General features: G+C 38.8%; 1 protein-coding gene across 5 annotated transcripts in view; it reads left to right on the top strand.

Annotated features, from left to right (window-relative positions):
• Positions 1-1,718: 1,718 nt before the first annotated feature.
• dlgap4a (discs, large (Drosophila) homolog-associated protein 4a) overlaps positions 1,719-22,021 on the top strand; it is a 97,158-nt gene continuing 76,855 nt past the window's right edge. For 4 of the 5 annotated variants that reach the window (XM_035947096.2, XM_035947094.2, XM_035947095.2 and 1 more), the window contains exon 1: positions 1,719-2,235. The gene's annotated coding sequence lies outside the window, so the exon portion shown is untranslated. The remainder of the gene's footprint in view (positions 2,236-22,021) is intronic. The other variant, XM_023267890.3, reaches the window with a different exon arrangement.

Below are 22,021 nucleotides of genomic sequence, written 5' to 3'. Positions count from 1 at the left end.
TGGTGGAATCAGCTGCCTGCTGTGTAAACAGTATGAGAGTGAACCAAAACAGTAAAGTTGAGGCCAGAAAGTAAAACAATATCCTGAAAGATGCCAAGGGAACTGCTGAGTGATGGTAAGATATTAGAGATCACTAGGAGAGACTTTTCTCACACTAAAATGGAGTAATTTGATATATTATTATAATACAAATAGTGATTATACAGCTGTATACATGCTATTAACTATAATAAGCTTTTTCCTATATAGATGTAAAAGATGTGTAGAAGAGTTATGCAGATAGAAAACAGACAGAATCTGTCCAGCATCTCTCAAAAAAAAGGGTAAGAATGCCAGTTTTTGTTTTTAAGACTATAATAATGAACACAAGTCTCTTTTTCCACTGGCTTGTTATACATTATTCCTTAAGTTCAACCTGTAGTAAGTTCTACATACCACATAAGAAACTTAGAGCCTTTCTTTCTTCTTGGTCAGATCAGAAGCTCTAAGACCACATTCTATACATTGAGAAATGAACTTCCTGAGACAGTATCCCTGAAATCACTGGTCAGCCTGTAATCCAAAAACACTTAAACCTTTTGTTTCTCTGAAAATGAAAACACAAAAGTCATGGATTATGAATTGATCATTAACATATAAATAATAGATAACCTAAAAGCTTACAAGTGATTTTGTCCCTCATTTTGATAACATAAAATCTACTTGGATAATACAACTCAAACAGACCTCCAGCTCCTGAGTCAAATTTTCAAGATTGAAAATGAATTGGCAACAATTTTAGTTGTTTTATAACTGTAATTTTTGAAACAATTTACTGTTATTTTACAGATTTTCACAGTTTTCTTAAATTATAGATAATAACCAGTAAAAACAAAAAGATAGACCCAAATTGTGCATGTCCACATCAAAAATCTGTGTACAAATGGTGATTTTTTTTACAAAGTTTGACTGTAAAGTTACCAAAAAATGTGTACACTGTTATACAGTATTGTATGATTTTTTAAAAACATATATTTGCTGTTATTTGAAGATGTTTAAAAGTAGATTTAAAAAAGTGGTAATTCTTCAGCTGTTATTTTGAAAATTTTTACCAGTTTTGTTAAATTACAGATAATATCAAGTAAAATCATAGAAATAGTAACTTAGATGTGACTGTAAACAAACAAAACTAAACAAAAAAGGACATAACTGGACTAACTGTTCACATCAAAAACTTATATTTTTACCATAAGCAATTCCGATCGGAAAATTAAACTGCATTAATTGTTTTTGAGTCTGTAAAAAAAGAAAAAATTACAGATTTTTTTCGCTTCTCCACATTTTTTTTCTTTTTATTTATTTTGCATGGGATCTTTTTACAAAAAAAATATTCCTTTTACAGTGCATGTGAAGAGTTAAACTGTTTTTGTTCTATGTTTTTGTCTGTAATGATTTAAATATCTTTGCAGTGTTGTGTAGACAGACAACCAATTTGAATGTGTCACTTTGAGCTTCACGAAATGCTGTAAAATCTACACTTACATAAATATTCATCATATTAATCAGTGATTACAGTTGCATGAATAAGAGGCTGAGGTGTTTCCACGGATCAACTTTACAAAGTGGATAACATCATCAGCTGGTGCTCTGATGTGTTTTTGAATGAATCTTTCCTTTAAAGTCCCTCTTCTCTCCCCTTGAATCATCAAAGAGCATCACAGCTCACACACGGAGAGAATAAATAACACGCACACGCACTCATGTTGCCTCTCTCTGCGCACAATGATTCATCAACCACCGTTTGCTTATGAGACCGTGATTTCGGGTCCGATGAGTTCATTTTCGGAGCTGGCTGTTTCGTCGTGGGCCCTCGGATGCCCCCACCCCCACCTCCCTCATCCCGCGTCTCGACGGACCAAACGCTGCTGCAGCAGCATCACCGGCAGCCTCCAAACTGCGTTTTCCCTGCCGTGATGGATCCCTGTGTAAACCGGTGAGCTGCTGCCACAAGACCGCCGCACTGTGGGCAGGATCGACGCGCGATGACCGCAGAGAAATTGATGCCACACGTCTGAGGGATAAACAAACAAACGAAAAAGACTGTTTTCATTTCTAGCAATGTTATAGGATCGTCTTGTTTACCTTGCCGACAGATATACAGCCGGGTGACAGAGGTATTTCGGCATGTAAGAGCTGGATAACTATTCCTGTGTGACCGACACCCATCTGCAGGCTGATTACAATAAAATGAAAAAGGTAAGCTTGTTGACATGTCCGGGATTTACATCGGGCGTTGCGGGTTTTAGTCCAAACAATCTGACGGCTCGACTGGAGCTCATCAGGCTGCATTGTTGCATCGTCAATCCGCCTCTTGAGTTGAAATTGACAATTCGCCTGTTTGGAATAGGTCGCTCTTCACCTGTCGACTAGTGAGTGCTGCTGTAGCTGCAACATGCCGATATGGAACTTGTAAATGTCATGTCAGTAGCCTGGTTTATTCTGAATATTCTCTTCGACCTGGTGGCTCTATGCTGCCAAAGCCAATATCAGAGCTGTCGGCTAAGACAATGGCACCTGAAACGTTTAAATCATTTTTTCCCCCAGCCTTGTGCTAATTAATCATCTGTGTTTGTCAAAGTTATCAGATCTGTGCTTTCATCATTCCTGCAGGGGAAGAAACAGCTGCTGAATCCAGAGTTTGGCAAAGGGCAAAACACGTCTTTTGAGAACAATTAGGTGAAGCTCTGTTAGCTTTTAACTCTGCAGATTTTGAATTAATCAGCACTAAATTACCATTTACTTGTACTTGGTTGCGTGGCTTCTCCCCCCCAGTTTCTGATGAGTAAAGAAATCTTAGACTTGCAAAATCACAGATTGTACTCCCTTTGAAGTTTCATCACTCTTACTGCTAGAATATTTATAAAAGATTGCATTTTTTTGGTATTTAAATTGTTAGCAGTATGTGGAAAACATATTTCTGAAGGGCCCTGTCCTCTGTAGGGAGCAGGAGCTGCCTGCTGGATCTCTGTGCAGATATAAACTAGCACTTTTCTCCTGTGAAGCTGAAGATGAGGCTGCGTCTCGGAAGGATGATCGATAGGCAGTTTGTATGGAGAGCTGTGTTTCAGTTGTTGTCGAACAGGGGTCTCTAATTAAAAGGCTATTTTGTTAGTGGAAAGCTGATTAATAATGCATCCACATCTCAATGGGATCACAAATCTGTGGATGGCACAGTGAAGGATGTCAGTGTAGCCGTGAAGTGCTGGACAGCCTGAAAGGTTTACACATCACAGTATAACCTGGATGGTAAATATCCACTTTCCTGACTGCACTTTTAAATGTGCACAGGATTGTTTGCTCTAAGCAGAAGACTAAAAGCATACAAACTCAGTGCCGAGCAGTACAAACAGATGCACAGGAGCAGCTCTGGGTATTCAGTGTCAAACAGCTCAGTTGGTGGTGGACTGCAGCCTCTCACTACGGTGTCAATGTCATATCTGCTGCCAGGGAGCCAACAGCCATGATGATACTGTACCACGGAGTTTGAAGGAAACCCAGCTGGCTCCGATCCAGGATGGTGGGTGTTTTAAAAACTGGCTTAGTCAGGGCTACTGCAGGGAGTGATTAGACAAGATAGTGTACAGTATCACACACATCAGTATGACGTCAGCAGCACGCAGGGCATTGAAAGTATTTTCACAGCAGGACCCTTAGGAATCCTGCGACAACTGAACCAGAGCTGCACAAACAGCCACCCTGAACCCATTAAGTTAACATTTATACAGCTGTCATGCAAACTGTCTGCATGGACATCGGTTCCTGTCTGGAAAGGTTGCGGTTGTTTTTCTGGAAGACCTTTTAGGGACCCAGTGGTGCCAAGTACATTTACTGAGTACAGTCTTGATGGACCAATACGTCACTTTAGTGCTTCCATTTTATGTTACCTGATATTTCTGCTCCATGACATTTCAGAGGGAAACGTTGTACTTCTTAGAGGTACAATCTGAAGTTAGAAGTAGTGCTTGGATCTCTTATATACATAAAAGTAGTAGTACTGAAGTGTAGAAATACTTTTACTCAACCAAACGTATTGAGAAATAATAGCATTAAAATACTTCAAATAAACATTCTCATTTAACAGGATGTCTGTATACACAACAATATGAATTCTATATAATTACCAGTGCACTGTTGGGTAAATGTCACCTTAAAGCTATAAAATGCAACATTTCCACAATAAAACGGATAAAAATAACTAAACCAATGTTATATATTTTGCTGACTCGTGTACATCTATAATCACACGTGTCTCCAAAAATAGTTTAGTCCTAATTTCGTGGAAAGTAAAGTTGCATTTCATTTTGGTCACCTGTCGATGATGTCAAATCTGCTTTACTGTTCAAAGCTAGCCTTTGAGTCATCACAGGTCCTTTAATCACAGTCAAGCCCTGACCAGTGAATCCATGCATGAAGACTACTTGCTTAGTTAATCACTGTAAAGGCCAATATACCACACCACACCAAAGGATCACTGTGGAGCGTCTTCTGCAGGCAACACTAATCAGGCCTGAAATGTCACAAGCGTTTTATCATGTAACAGAAATGTCTAAAAGTTGACTTTTCTTCAACCTTTTTTGGCCACTTAAGAGCAGCAGAAATCCATTGAGCATAAAATTATCAAAAAGGTTTACTTGCTTGGAAACAATGACTTATTACATCTAGCAGATACGGAACAACATTACGAATCATTTTCAGTCATGTTTGTGTCCATTAAGTCAGTTATTCATTCTCTTTTGTCTCTGTGTTTGGTCTCTACCAACTCAAAGGGGAAAACAGACTCTTACTGCTTTTCAACCTCTTATCATGGTCTGTATAATTTTTGCTTTCTGGCCATAATTTACAAAAAGACTGTTTCATGTCAAAATGAAAACTGTGTGTGTTTGTGTCTGTGTGTATGAAATAATGTCAAATAATTAAATATATAATAAGTGATTTCATAAGTATTCATCCCTTATAAGTTAGTATTTAGTAAGTGCACTTTTTGTTGCAATAGCAGCATTGAATCTGGATAGCTATCTGAATGGCGCTCTTCCATAAATCTTAAACTAATGAAATACCTGGGCAACAGTTATTGTATGCACAGTCTCTTCCTTCTTAGCTGCTGAAGCTTGCAAGTCCTTTATAGGAGTCATAGGTGTCTTATAGGCCTCCCTCACTAGTCTTTGTCTTGCGCAGTGAGTTTTTGAGGACAACCTCCTCTAGGCAGATTTACATATGTGCTATATTCCTTGTTCTTAATGACTAATTTAACTGTACTCCAACTCCAGCCTTGTCACAAAGTTGCTTGTAGGTTTTTTGTCTTTATGGTGTAGGAGTACTGATTCACCAGTGACTGGACTTTTCAGATACAGATGTCATTATGCTGCAATTACTTGAGATGCATTCGCTGCCCTCAGATGATCTCCATTTCACTAATTGTGTGACTTCTTACACCAACTGGCTACAAGTGTCTTGAATTAGGTGAGTCACTTTAAATTGTGTGAATACTTATTCGGACACTTATTTTACATTTTATACTTTAAGTTAATTGATATTACTTTGTAGAAATCTCTTTTCATGTTGACATGACCCCATTTGCTGTATATTCTTCTTAAAGAAGCCAAATTCAAATAACCATGATTCAATGCTGGCATGCAATGAAAGGGTTGGCTCAGTGGTTAAGGCTTTGGGTTATGATCAGCAACGCTAGCACAGTCAGGCTACCACTGTTGAGCCCTTGAGCAAAACCCTTAATGGTATCTGCTCCATAGTGTCCCCATAGTGTGGCTGACCCTGTGCTCTAATATATATATATATATATATATATATATATATATATATATATATATATATATATATATATATATATATATATATATATATATATATAAAAAAAAAAATTTGCTAAGGGAAGCTGCAGATTCAGATGGTTTTCCTCTTCATGAAAACAAACCACTTTCGCATCATTTTTGTGTTTGATCGCTAGTAATCAGAAAATGTTGATTACAACCTATTTAATTTATATTGTGAAAAAAATTACTTTTACTTGTAATAATGTTTTTTTTTTGTTTGTTTTTTTACCCTATTGTTGCTTAAGTAAAAGATCCTTTACCACCATTGCTCAAAATAGAAAATAGTATGAGAGGAGTTTTCATCCTCTGCCTTACGGATGGCAGCAAAGAGAGCACAAGTGTTAAAATCTTGTGTGTCTGACCTACTGCATTAGAGATTTTGAATTATAAGCCTGCCTGAAATATGACTTCCCATGCTGAGGTGCATTAGCTGTATCATGAGAAGAGAAAGAGCAGAAATGTCACAAGGTATTGGCCTAATTGGCATTTCTATGAACATGGACAACAGTCTCTAAACCCAGGTCTCCTCTCTTATTCTCTTAGTCTTTTTTTCCTCTCCTTTATATTAGCTTGTTGGCTTTACTCAGCCAGTCTGTCTACAATATCTGTTGCATGTGGTGGGTGTAAGGTCAGATGACAGACACAACAAGGTAATTATAGTTTCGCCAGCCTTTCATGTCACTTGTCATGCTTCGTTTTATTGAATGATGTGGGGATATTACCATTATCAATATAGATTACTGCTATGTTATTATGTCTGCTGCAGTGTAAAGCTCACGATCATCGTTGTCTGTCGTTGCAATGTGTCCACACAGTGATTTGTGGTTGCAAAAGAACAGAAGACAGTAGGCCTCACGCAGAAACCAAGAAAAACATTAATTATTAAGAGGCACAATCGAGGGACTTAAGAGAATTCGTTGCATTCACAAAATTCTCTTATACATAAGAAATACACTCATTTGACCTGAAAATCATAATGCCGTAATGTGAATGAGTTTAGAGTTTAACCCCTTCCACCCTGCAGGTCCCTGTACCATCACCACTGTGTATCTGTTCTAAAAACGTATCTAAGTTGGTTGAGGTTGCTAAGCTTTGCACATGGAATAAAGAGGCTGCCAAGTACTAGTATGACTAAAATAGATGTAGCATTGTTGTGCTTAATTTCTGTTTCATAAAGCATTGGGGTAGAGGATTTTAAGGTTAAATAGCATCAGTGTCACTGACTCATTCCTATAAGGCTGTTGTTCACTCTGTAATTAGCTGGAGTTAATTTGATGGAGTGTTTCAAACCTCACCCCGGCCTTGTGATAAAGATGAGGAGACGTATTGTATTTCATCATTCTCCAAAGTGTCTCTTATCCATAGAGCCCAGGGTCATTCACTTTGGCCTCATGGTTGTAAAGCTCTTAATGTGGGGCTGTGACTGACAACTGTTTTTCAATCAATTAATATATTGAGTATTTTCTAATCTAAACAATAAATTTTCCATTCAATAAAACAGAACAATTTGGCAAAGTCACCATGCAGCTGTTGTTTTTAACTCATGTCCACGGTGACTTCGTCAGATAATTTGCAATTATAAAATTGATATTTTTTTAGTGCAGTGCAGCAGCTTGGAGGTGACTGCTGTTTAATATGTGGTCCCAGTGTTTCAATCACTGTTTTATACTTGTTCCATTGTCTGACAACAGAAACAGAAAAATTTGAAAATGAGAGCTTTATTGGGAGTCTAGCTGTATTAAAACACAATATATGTGAGCACAGAGAGCAGGAGAGAAGCAACTAGATGTAAAATGCTTCTCTGTTCTTTCCTTGTGCATTGCTTTGTACTACTGTGGTTTGCCAGCCAAAATGAACAGTGTACAAACCACCGTTTTTTACATATGTGATAATTTGAAGTACTACCATTCTTTCCTTCGGAAACTTTTACACTGATGTGCCACCTGCGTCTAAAACTTAAGGGCTGACTACAGCTGACCAGTAACAAGAGCCAAAAATAGAAACAATTCGCAAATGATACTGAAGAAAGAAAAAAAATGCTTTGTTTAAAAATATTGATGTTTGCCCATTTTCAGCGTTAACATCATCAGTTATGCCCACTAATCATGGCAGCTGTGTGTTACTGATTGAATTTGTGGGTGTTTTCCTGGTGAAATTAACCTGGAGGGTTAACACACAGAAATAAACAAGAAAAGCACTCAGAGAGCGCAGTACTCTGCCAAGCCTGCTCAGTCGTATGATTTCCAACAGATAAGTCCGCAGGGGTGGATTTGTAGTAGGATCGCAATCATGTGATCATCAGCAGGCAGCTGACATAGTGTTCACTTGCTGTCATAGTTACAGTGACGCTGTCCCACTATCTCACGATGATCCAGAAATCTTTAACAAATCCGTGGATCCAGACTATAAGCTGCATCACTGCCAAAATGTAATCAGGTGGTCCTTGTGTCATTTTCGACCTTTGCTGAAAATTTCATCCAAATCCGTTATTCAGTTTTTGAATAATGTTGCACACAGAAAGACAAACAGACAAACCTACGCCGATTGTCACATAACTCCACTGCGTTCCTTGGTGGAGTAACTACAGGAAACTACATAACTACGACAAACTTAATGCAGTATTAATATGTTCATCACCATAGCTGTCATGTTACTGAGAGATTTTTAGATATGTATAATTTTAATTGGCCTATTTTGGACAGAAAACCTATATAAAATATGAGTTTCCTCTTTCCCTCTGTCACAACACAGTACTGTTCTGAAGACATGTTGCTGACAGCCGTAATATTATTTTCTGATTAATCAGTCGCTTACACTGCTATATTTGCTGCATGGTTGTCTGAATATAACTTACAATTGGAACATGCAGTTGTTTTTGGCAATTTTAGGGCATCAGTTACACTAATGATGAACTTGATTTTAATATATGTAAGGATAAAATTTGACAGAAGTACCAATAATCCCTTACAGAAAACAAAAAGGAGAGGTTTAAGGTACGAATATGAAAATGTTCTTTCGTGAGGCCCAAAGTGTCTGCTGCCTGTAAGACTAAATCTGACTGAGAGAAAATAGTTCACATACAGTATTTCAAAGCTGTTGTTCTTCTTTATTTACCATAGCAACAAGCCACCAGTGTAACTTCAGTTCAAGCAGAAGAATGGCGCTCTGAACTCAGCCATGTGTACACTTCCTCCTTATCATTGGTGAAGTGTCTTAGTGCTCCATCTGTTCAGCTATTGTCTCATCATCGCTGTCTCAAATTTGTGGAGAAAGACGGCTCAAATTGAGAGCAAAAATGGTGCGATTTCATCTCTGTGGAGAGTGGCTCATCTCATTCTATACATCCTCAACAGAGAGAGATTTTATGACCTTGGTAATTCTGCTCTCAGTTCATCTCATGCAGGAGCTGATGAAGTGGCTGGAGGTGATTAAAGTTGGCCTCCATTGATGCTCCTCTGTGCTGCTGAGTCAGTGACCTTTCCTGCTATCGGGTCACCGTGCTCAACCAGCTCCTCTCTTCTCGTTGCTGTTTAGCAGTTTGTTTAATGCAGCAAAAACACCAAGGACGTGGCACATTAAATGATAAACAAACAGTCCGTTACGTCACACCAAAGTACTCTCTTTCCCCTGCACATCTCAGCTTTCTATCAGTATTCATCAAATCCAAGTTTGATCTCACATTCTCCTTTTCTTGTATAAGAGCTCAAAATAGTAACAACTGTTTTACAGTAGGTCCCTGTCAAGCATCTTGTTAATTCCCTGCATGTGTCATTTTACAATAAGTCCCTGCCTGGGCTGCGTCACTGAAAGGATCCTCTGACACAAATTTGCATGTTGAACGTTCCTCACTAGGGACCATTAATCAGCACACAGCAATTAATGAGTCTGTGTCCCCTGGTGATTAATTATATCTCATGTGTCCAGTGCAGAGAAGATCCCAGCAACAGCTGTTTGTTCATGTCAGTGTTTTCATGGCAGTCCACATTTTTCATTCTGCACCCAAAGAAAAACTGTTTTCTCGGGATATTAAACACTAAAATTGGGTTTGAATAAACAGTTGCTGAAGATTTGGCTTGTTTTTTTCAGTTTACAATGAAGTACAACTGAAAGATAATTGATATGGGCACGAAGCATGACTGAGAGGTATTTGCTGTGTAAAAGAAGAAGCAATACAGAGCAGCACAGAGAATGCAACAGAAATAATGCAGTGTGAGACTCAAAGCTCAAGGATATTTTGTTTTGCGACTACAAAGAGAATTCCTTCAACCTTCTCTTGAATTTCTGGGGCAGTTCTTGGTGATTGTGTCTGTGGGTGGTTGTGTGTATGTAAAAATACTTTTTTGGACAGGGACACAGCTCACAGGGTTTCATTGTAATATCCACTGCCCTTGAATCATAAGTTGGCTTTAATTACTTATGTGTAAACATAAGAAAAAAGCTGGTGTTGAAAACAGACTTTGCCTTTTGGAAACCTGCTTCCCTCCAGCAGGTCCAAACCAAATGCGTAATTTCACATACATATTCCAGGGAACAGAAGGATAACAGAGAAATGTTCTCATATTGACTGTAATGTGTTGTCGGACAATTATGTTTGAACCTTGTGGTAAACAAACACAAGCCTGCAGACTAAATGGAAGGAAAAATTAAAGCACGGTTTGTTTATTTCTCATTGCATTATGCAGGGGAAGATCTACTCCTACCTCAAACTGCCGGCAGCAAGATTTAGATTTATTACTGCAAAGTTAAATTTATAATGCTGTCATTAACATTGTTTACTGCTCACTAGTGATTGGTGGTTTTAGCTGTGATATTAATGTATTGGTTCACTGCAAGAGAGTCAGTGTGGACAGACAGTGAGCTTGATAGGGATTCAGAGAGCAGATCTGAGACCTCTGAAGATTAACACAATAGGATGTCTGCCTTCTGGCTCCTGCCACCGATTATATTCACTCAAACTAGGGCCTGACCCCAGGTGTGTTCCTGTGTTGCTGCCCTGAGCAGCATATGGACACAGCGTCTCCTGTTATCACGCCTGTTGCCATCACCGCTTCTCACTCGCCACACCGCAAGATTGTTTTCACCTTTTGACATGCATGGCTCCACATTATTTCATGCATAGATAACAGTATCAGAGTTCAAGCATCAGTGGAGATAATTAACACATCTGACCAAGAATGATGGCTGCATTTTTTTTTTACATAATAATTAAGCCTGCTTGCCAAAACAGATACTTCAGTGGACACAAATTAATTCTGTGAGATTCTTGAGCTGAAAATGCTCAACGAAAGCCAAACTGCATCAGCTGTTTTGCTTGACATTTAGAAGTTATAACAAAGGTGGTCTTTTTTCTGTGAAGAGCAGAAATTTAGTTTCAATATCAACCCGATCACCTACTCAGCAGCAGTGCTTATTTTTAAGTTGTGTTCACTAAGATCCTTGGTCTTGGTTACAGCAAACACATGCCTGTCCAACAGCAGAAGAGCAGCCTGTACATTTGTTTACAGTGCAACCAAACAAACATGCATTGTTTTCATAAATAAGCCAGTCAATAATAATTTCCAATATGATCATTTTTACTGCTTTGCATGGACACGGTGTGAGTTGTTTTCCACACAACAGCTGGACACAGTAAAATCAGTTGGTGGTGTGCAGACTGTTGCATGAGGCTTTTCTAACAGCTCACTGTGGCTGTCTTTTATGTTGCTCCCTTGAAAATTAAAAATGATCCATAAATGAAAGATTGCCAAAAATGATTTTTGTCTTTTGCAGGTTGTTTTGTAGATATGCTTCTGATGAACGATCATGGTCAGCCTGTGTTTGTAAGCTGAATGCTTTCATTGTGATGCAAGTAATGTGTTCAGTATGATGTAAAGAGAGGGCCAACAGTCAGGATGTTATCAGTGAGATCACATTGTCGCAGATCACATGCAGGTGTTGTTTGCCTGTGGATCCCTCATGCTTAGGTAGACGATACTAAGGGTACTGAATGCTAAAATTCTCTTGCTCTGCTGCAAAAATTTAAGGTTATTGAAAGATGATGGGTGTAGAAAATAAATTGTAGCTAGAATATGGTTTGGTTTAGGCAACTGCAACACTTGGTTGAAAGATCATATAATTGAAATGCATTAACGTTTAGCCTACATCATAAAAGTTACAGAGCCATCCACCACTCCAACTTCAAAACACTTACTGTGACCTAAAATCATCAAATTATTACTGGAAAAAATAAATGTCTGTTTAAAGAAATTATTAAAAACATTAGAGTCTGTATTTTAGTGGTAGTAAACGATAAACCTGTGAAAACATTTTTCCCTTAACTGGACATATGGCCTTCCAAACATAGCATCTGGACTGCAAGGTTTCTTCACGTCTTTGTGATTAGCCATTTCCTCCCACATTAACACCACAGAAAACATCAACAAAAAACAAACTAGGTCTTCCCGTGCTAAAAATGTGCTTCTCCCATTATCAGGCTTATAATTTCAAATAATCTTTTATTTATCTAGGAGGACAGCAACCTTTAATATGTTAATATGTCTCTACTGCAACAGCAGTAACCTGACAGTCAGTGTCTTAGTAGCATTAAATTATTTACCTAAAAACACTCACACATGAAAGTGGAGGCTGCACACAATGTACAACTATCCTTCCATGAGTGTGCACAGACAGCATCAACAGGAAACCTTACATCACTGCACGTTGCATTTACTGTCCACATAAACTGGTTAATGTGTGCACTTTGACGGATGCACACACTAATTTCAGTGAAGGATTTCAGAAAGGAATACTGTAGCTTTTTGTGAACTGCAGATTAAACTAAGCTCAATTTGGAGACTGGGAAATCGCACCATGGCTTCACTTTGGCTTAATCCTGCATGCGCACGGTGTCAAGATCTTGCATAACAGCATTAAGTCACTGCCATAGCTTGAGATAACGGAAAAAATGAGAGAACCGCAGGGATATCATAACTTAAAGTGCAAAGCCATCAACAATACAACATGTGGCATCATTGTCAGCTGGAAATTAGGTTAGAGCCTCATTTGTTTCACCAAAAATGTTTTTAGTGTAACGGTGCTACTGCCTGGATTATATTCAGTGACAATGTTTTTTTAATGAGGGAAATTCAGTGTTTTTGCTCCACACGCAAGTCATGGTTGGATGATGGTGATGCAAGAGGCTGATAACCAGAGACATTTTCCATTTTGTGTTCCACATGGGACTGAGTTTATACAACTAACTGATTTTGATTAAGGTTTTGGAAAACCTGGGGTTTTTACACAAATGCACTGCATCTTATGATAACATTTCTTAAAGGTGATAATCCTTTTTTAACACCAAACAAATGGCTTGGGTGCTTAAATGTAACCATAAAAATCCATCTATCATGCATTAGCCTCTGATATTAAATGGGAAAGACAATGAAATAAGACATCAATGTGTTGAAACTTCTCCACTTTAATGTGGGTGGACCGAATAAACCAAGACGATGAGTTAGAACATGATGTAGAGCAAGTTTAGTTGTAGGTTTGTAACTTTAGTGATCATGAAAATAAGGCAGAAATGTGTTTTTGGTCATCGTTTTGATAAAAACATAATCAACGCAGCTTTAGGTCTCTTTCGTCTTTGTTAAATTGTGTGTAAAATTAGTGCTTTAATGCTAACTGGTTTTCATTTAACTTTACTGCGTGTTTTTCTGCCCTCGTGTCTTGTTTGCTACTTTAGAAAACTTGCAACCATGTTTGGTCAGGAGAGACTCTCAAACGCTCCCACACAGCCCCTTCACTGTCAAGGCCGCCAAGAGTCAAGAACAACGTTCAGCCTTGTGACATTACACACCCGCGTCCCCTCATCCCACACGTACACACACTCACACAAACTTTGACTGTAGCTGGAAGGAGTGATAGTGCACTGTGTCATCCTCAGCGGTGAGGCAATTTGAAGCCTGTCTCCCTTTTCACAGATAGATGCAACACGTCTCCCAGGACTGCTGAACACAAACTCTCATGATCACTCACCCTCACTATAACCTTGAAGCTAAATAGAACAGTTTACCACATGACACAAGGTGTGCTGTTATATTTTTTCTTTATTAGAGATTTGGTCCTCAGTGTACCTGATCTATTGGCCTGAATTCTGTTAGTGTATTAGCTTCCACTTATATACTGAGTTCTAACTTGCCACTACTAAACCTATACGAACAGAAACCGTTTTATCCTTTCTTAATCCCAGAGGTATAAATCCTCCTAAAGCAGTCGATACAATATCTAGTGCTCTCTGTTTTATCTTAGTGACTCACATTGCAAGGGATTTGCATGACAATGTGGTCACATCTTCACACTATTAAACTTAACAAGGCCATTAGTACATATGACAGCTGCCATCATTTCTGTGCTTCAGCTTGCTATCTATATATTATTCATCGTGCATTCATGTGCATTCACACTCATTGCACAAAGTGGAGCTTGTTGCATGTAAGTAGCACTCAAAGTCACATGAATAATTGTTAGCACACAGTTACGTGAGATGTTGCCATATTAACACTGCATATTCCACATGTCATGGCCATCTGCTCATATGTTGTATACAGTACAACAAAGTATATACAAGATGAACCCAGGGCCTCACACGTTAGGATCTAGAAAATAACCAAGTCATTAATGTGGACTAATGGGCAGAAGTGCTGCGTGTTTTCACTGGATTTGGAGAGAAGATGTGTGATGTAATACAGAAACTTGTGTTGCTCTGTCACTGCGGCAGGATTAGCCACATAGGCGAATAACTGACTTCTGCAGTTCCTCTGCTGTCTTGTGTTTGTGTACACCTAAACCTCGTAGTCGCCACAGCAGCATGTCTGTATGGCTTAGATTTCTTTGACGTGACTTAAACTCCGGTCTCATTGTCATCCTTCTGCGTGGAGCGTCAGTCGATGAGCAGGTCACCCTGAACTGTCTGTTGTAAATTCCTGCTGTGCTAACTGTAAAACAGCAGGAACAGACTCGCGCCCAGCCTCTATCCTCACCCTATTGAGGTTATACATCCTTGTTTGTGTTTCTACAGGCAGTGCACCTTCATTGTAAACACCACTGTTGTATAATTCACAGCAGGAGGGAGGCAGCTGTTCCTGGAGACTGACAGGTGATGGGGCAGGAAGGTGCTCCTGAGCCTCACGGGAGGCTGGAGGGCAAATCCTGGATGACTCGGAGACATATTGCCGTTCCCGGCTGTTCCCAAAGGGATCCTGTCTGGAAGCATGACTGTACTGTCGGCCCTGTGTCAGTCCTATCCTTGAAGGCTCCACATTTCTGTAGTTTACAGTTACAGAAACACACAGTTGAGCATTAGGAGCAGACTAATGACAGAACTAATATTAGTCTCGCCACCTGCATAGAGAACATCTGTTTGTCATCAGAAGGCAATCTCACTTTATAATCTGTTGTGTGTGTAATGAATTTATTCCAGAGAATTGCAAGGGCTCCCAAAGGTCACTTTCTCTTCTGCTTCACTTCACCTCTCCATGCTTTCCTCTACTCTTTTGTTTTTATTTGTATAGCATACAGAAGCATATATTTACAATTAATTCCGCCTTGTTGTAGTGTTTCACATTTGTCTTTTTTAGGGATATCATGCAAGATATTTGCAGATGTGGCTGCATAAATATCTGTAGCGTATGATTGCAAAAGCTGGACTAAATTAGGCTGCAGTTTTTTACTTTTTTTTTTTTTTTTTTTTAAAACTTTCCTTACTGATAGGCATGTGTTAATGGGGCCACCCAGAGACATAAAAAAATGTATTGTTGACGGTGCATGAGGGTCATATACTACCAGTCAATACACAGTCGCTCCCAAAATTGTCTTATAAAATGTTACCAAATGAGCCAATCCTGGTTGGTTAATAAGTTGGCTAACATGTAGAGTAATGTATGACAGGAGCTGCCTTTCAGAAGGAGTAGACTTTAGCAGAAACAGACAAACCTGAGGGAGGCAGCTAAAAGGAGGGCAAACATCTGGCATTATGAATGTGTGCCAAACAACCATATCCTAAATCATTTATTTAAAGTCACTCTCTAGTTGTTGATTTAACCCCTAAACATCCTCTGTGTATCAACGGTAGGTTCATAGATTTTTTTCAAATGAAATAATCTGTATGTAAGTGGCTTAGCTCTATACTGTTGCTTCCTTTAGAATGTGCAGATCTACGAGGTCTCTGCCTCTGTCTCCACCCACCTCTCCACTCACAGCTGCTCAAGCACACCAGATCACCTATGACTTCACTAACACTGTAAAACTAATGATTTTGGAGAAAAATGATTATACACAAAGTCTTGCCTTGCACGTTGATAGGATTGCATCTTCAGTTTTGTAATGTATGGAACCTCAGAGGTCCGAATCCATGTTTTGGAGACTGTCTTTAACACACTGTCGTTGACTGTTTATTTCTCTTACGCTGCATCTTATAGCATAAAAACAACATTTGCATTTGTTAACATGAAAGAAAGCTAGATTTTTTTTCTTTAATGTACAGTAGGTCTATTTTCCTATAAGCATTTTTTAAGGGTGGAAGTAGTCCACTAACTAAAAACAAATATTTCATTCAGTGATAAATTCACAGTAGGCTATATTATGTCTGTGCATAGTTTTGTGATGGAGTTTAATCTTTAGCATAATGTTAAACTGAGAGCTTTTATACAGGGGGCTAACCTTGAAAACTCCAATTCAGAGAGCACTGCAATATGTCTGCTGTAAAATATAGAATAGCAAGGACAGAAAATATGTTTTAGAAATCCAATGTGACTTTTTTTTTATTGGTCTGTATTCTAGTGGATCTTTTTATATAGAAAACTACATATGCTGTGTAATTCCTGGGATTCAAGAAGAATCACTAAGTCAAGCCACTGTCAGCATCACGTCAATTAAAAATTCAGCACTAAAATGTCATCTTAGTGCTTTTATTTTCCAGTGAGAGAGGAAAGTTGACAATTCAGATGGATGATCAGAATTGAAATGGTTTGTTTTTCAAATCATATATAAAAGGTAAATGGTATTGCATATTGTGTACTAAATAGTTTGTACATGCTCAAGCAGTTTTAAATCTAAAATGCTCTAGACAACAGTATTCTTAATTCTGTTTCTAATAATTCAATTTATGATGTGGTTCCAGACCAGAGAGTGAGTGAGAGCATGCTGAGCGCCAGCTGACACATCAGACAGGTTCTTATGAGGGTGGTAATGGCCGTGAGAGAATTACTATAATAGGGCCTTGCCAGCAACAATGTGATAAAGAGAGACAAGGATTCTGTAGAAGCGAAGCATGAAAAATTCCAGTACCTCAAAATTTTTAAACTAAGTTTAAATTCTTACTATACATGATACTGTATGTACAATATTATTTCATCTTGTTTGAAGTTTAAATATGGTGGTTTTCACTTTTTGGGTTTCAAAAATGACACTTGCACAATACAATCATGTTAAATTTCAGCTGACACACTGTCAAAGAAGGCGTCATTTGCAACTATATTGGTCACAGTTTAGAGCCCTGTTATAAGACCATAAGTTCCATTAATTTATCAGAAAAGAAATACACATCTCGCGGGCCAAATAAAATGATGTGGCATGCCGTATTCAGCCTGCGGGCCTTGAGTTTGACACATGTGACCCAGAGCAACAGCCCCTTAAAAATGTCTGCACTTATCCTTGATTTAATGCAATCGACTACAAGATATTAATTACTTTTACTCTGAGAAATGTTTCACAAAAAGGTGTGCACACATAGTTAATTATGATATAAAGGAAGTTAGGAATAATGTGTTCCTAATGAAGACGTAATCAATACGTTGTAGCTGTAGGTAATATATAGTCAGCTTGTTTTAGGAGCATCGAGTCAGTTTGTGGGCACCTTCTCTGGAGCTGTCTTTTCCTTCTTGTCAGCACGCCTAATAAAATGTATGGATGCTGTTGCAGCTTTGGCAATTGTATAAAGACTTGCAGTGCCTCTGAGAAGTGATGGTACTAAATGAAAGGTGGCTGTGATGTTTATGTCTTGGCTATTGAAGTGCAGAGGCAACAACAATCCATCTCTCTCTCTTTCTCTCTCTCTCTCTCTCTCTTTCTGTATCAAATTTGGTCTGTTTTTATAGAACATATTCAATGAACTTTGCTGGTGAATAATAAATTTTCTGTAATTCATAGCTGAGCACTCTAACACATAGTCAGTACTTAGTTTGCAGCATATTCTTTAACTAACTAACCAACAGTGGTTTCTGTTCCTGCGGTAAGAATATCGATGTGTGGTCTTTGTCAGTAGCTGTTCTGAATGCTTAGTGTGCAATAGATTTGTCAAAATGTTTCAAAGGTTGAGGCGATTGAAATTGAAAGAGAAGACAGCAAATAACTTTATTTCTAAATGTGAAGAGAGGCCGGTCTCCTTTAAGCAATATGCTCTGTGTTAGCTGTGTGATTGTTTCTGCCAGGTCCTCCTGCATGCGCAGGATCTTGGTCACTGCGCTGCGTAGAGTCTCATTAGTATGGGTGTCAGTGCCTCTCCTTCAGCTGAACCTGCCATGCCACTACTGTAGTAGAGCTGCCTGCCTGCCGCATTGTCCCTGGATGGCCGATGTGAGGCTGCCAGCTCTGTCTCCTCCCAAGGATGACTGAAATGTGGGCGAGCGTCAGAAACTGAATGTCATGATTCAATCAAAGAGGGTCTGTGTGTGTGTCTGTGCAGTACAGGAAATCTTGTTTCATTTGGATGTATACATCATAAGCACAAAGCACATAGGAGGCCGTTAACATTGCCACTGATAAATGCAAACATAAAGCCTACGTTTGAATGAATGGAGACAACTGAGGGGACATTAAAAACAATTCAAATGCACATGGAGTGGAAGACAGTTGTTTAGTCAAACTGACTCAATATACAAATTGGCTGTGTTTAGGCTGCCCTGCATGCATCAAGTAGCGAGAATGCAGTTGCAGGAGTTAACCCGTGATGCTGTGCAAACGTTAATTAACAGTTCTGTGGATTTAGGCTGTCTCAGTGTCTTCTGCCAGTATGACTCCATGATGTTTTGATAAGGGCTCTGTTCTTCTATTCAGTAGTTCTTCATGACTCTTGCTGCATCTTTCAGCTTGTTATCATGCTGCAGACTGAATTTGGGACCCATCAGGGGGTATTACATTATGAATAAGAATCTAAACCTCTAAAAAGCTCAAATCTTTTGCACAGAACTCTGTCTATTTGTTCTATTTTTGAAGCAATTCTGATACGATTTTAGTGGAAAAGGTTCAGCTAGTCTTAGATTAAAGTAATTGACAGCCGAACGTATTTGTTTGTTTACTCTGACAGTTCTGGCTGTAGCTCTGCTGCATTTCTTAGAAGCATCACAGGTGGTGATGTACAGTACGGTCCAAGGACATAACTGACATTGAGAAAAACAATGATGTCACCTATGATATCCAATACCTCTCCTGACACATAACGGATGTTTGTGAGTCAGGCTAAGCGCTTGGACCAGGGAAGAGTGTGAAAAGGAGTCTTCTGGAGCACATAGAAAAACAAACCAGCAAAGAAGAAACAAATATGCTGAGAAAATCAGAAATCTCAGAGAAAATCACATTGTGTGAAGGTACTAGAGTAGTTTAGACAGTAACACGGAAAATCTATACAAATGTGGAAAGCTGCTGACATGACATTAAGCTAGGATGAAGGGGCAGCACACATCTGCCCCTAAACAATTTGTGTCCACTTATCCTAACACATGCAACCACCTTCTAGATCTGAGGAAAGATGTTGACCTACAGCTGTCAACCCAACACATTTCTCTTTTAAAATTGCATTTTTAAAGAATCTCCATCCAGATGAGCAATCTCTTTTCATACTAACATGTTCTAAATACATATCACACAAACATTAACTAATCAACCAACAAATAATAGCTCGCATTCTGCGCATGAAACATGTAGTTGCATGATAAAAAAATACCAAACTTAAATCTATAGCAGCCGTTATCATTTAAAACAGGGTCAGCAACACCTGTAATTCATCATGTGTTGAATCAACCTCTGGCAGTAAGGCTGATGTCCTTTTTACTGTTTATATCCTGTGATATAAGTGTGACAAATCAGGGAAAGACAGTGACTGATGAAACCCAATCAGGAGGTGATGTGAGATGTAAATGCAGAAGTTATGTGTTTTAAAATGTATTAGTGAGGATGTAGCCTAAGACTTGAGTTGAAAAAAACAACATGAGGACCTGGTTTTTACTTAATTAGTTTAAACTTGAAGACATAATTTGATATTTTGTGATATACACACTTTTCTGAGAGTCATATGTAAACTTCCATTTCACTCTCATGTCTGTTCAGTAAATTAGAAGCCATGGCCAGCAGCCAGTTAGCCTTGTTTAGCAAAAAGACTGGAAACAGAAGGAAGCAGCTGGCCTAGTTCTGTCCAAGTATAGCATATTCTGCCAGTTATCACCTCTAAAGTTCACTTATTATTGTGTTATGTCTTGTTTGTTTAAACTGTACAAAAATTAATGTATAAAAATATTTTTTTTAAAGATGTAGACAGAGCTAGACAACCTCTTTACCTGTTTTCAGTATGTTACTGTACAAAATGAGAGTTGTATCAATCTTCTAATGTAATTCTTGAAGAAGGGAATTGAAGAAATAGAATTCTGAAATGTCAAACTGTCATTTTAGATGAAATAAAATAAAGTGTGAAGGTTTAACCTAATAAAATTCCAGAAATAAAAAGGCTCCACTCAGGTGATTAATCGTTTGGCCTATGAATTGTTGGGGCTTGATTTCAGCTTTCTACAAAACACTTTTGAGACAATTTTTAAAGGAAAATGTGGAAATGCAGTGCCATTCAGAGACCTGAAAGATCTGCAGTGACTAGAAATGCACCTGTCTCAAAGAATGTGAGACTCCACTTTACACCAATAAATTTGAAGTAAGTGTCAGGCAAGATGTAGCTCAAAAAGACAATCTTTTTTGTCTCATTTAACCAAATTATTTATGGAGTGTATTTCTTGTAATTTACTGTAAAAAACACACATAGGCAGGCTGCTGAGCTTCAGTTATGAACCTCACTGAGACCTCAGACCTCAGCTTGATGGGCTTTCAAATTTCTTCTTTTCTTTGTCCCAGTGTTCAAAGCATTACAGTAAGGTTTATGCTGGCAGCCAATGAAAGGAAGGGATGATTGTATAAGTGTGGAAAAGACCTGAGCAGAAAGATGTTTATATATTCTTTCTCTGTGCACTCTGAGCCATTGTCCTTTGTCCCACCTCAAGGCCAGAGGATAAACTCGCCTCTCACTCCCTGCTGCTCTGTCATCACTCCTGGCCTTCATTCAATCAGTGTGACAATAAGATGAAACCGCACTGCTTTTGCAAAGTCACCTGATTATGCAATATTCTGTTTTTAGCCTTCACAGCGTCGGCTCATCTATTCACAGACTGCAGTGCTTCAAAACGCCACAAGAAGCCCCAGATAAAGCTTGATATTATTAGAGCTACACTTTGAGGGTCCATTGATGTAACATCACATAAATTGGTAGACAATGCTCAGCTTTGTTGTGCTGTGATTGCACCGGGGCCCTGCTGTGTGTAGTCTAAATCTAACTTTAAGACATTGCTTTTCAGTCGTCATGGTTCCTCCCTCCCACACTGGCTCAATGTAACGCACACTGCAGGAGTGAGAGTTCTTCCAGGCATGACTCGGAGACACTGACACAGACCACTTTTGTTCTTCATGTGCTCACAGTAAGACATATTGACACGTTGTCTCAGTGTTTTTGATAATGCATTTGCTCCCGCTAGATAAGAGGCCCATATATCAAACTGTGACAGGTCTGTCGAGCAGCAGCCTCACCTCATCACTTACAGTCTCTCATTCATCCTGTACACTTTGTCTATGGTGTTCCCACACAGTTCTGTTTACCTACTTTTATTTTTCACTCTTCTGGCAGTTCCCTATCCCCAAATCCTCCTTCTCCTTGTCTCTGCCCTTGTTACTGTCTGTTCCTTCTTTCTCTTGCGATCCTGGCAGAAAGTCTATCGCACTGAGACTCTTGCTTCATCTCAAATTTCAGTTTGGCTCAGACCTTCTCCTCTCCTTCTCCATTCCACTGAAGCGTTAATGTAGTT

Source organism: Amphiprion ocellaris, chromosome 8, assembly GCF_022539595.1.
Source record: "Amphiprion ocellaris isolate individual 3 ecotype Okinawa chromosome 8, ASM2253959v1, whole genome shotgun sequence".
In the NCBI taxonomy this organism is placed as follows: domain Eukaryota; kingdom Metazoa; phylum Chordata; class Actinopteri; family Pomacentridae; genus Amphiprion; species Amphiprion ocellaris.
Note: the sequence above shows the minus strand (reverse complement) of the source record. Positions and strands in the feature narration are given on the sequence as shown.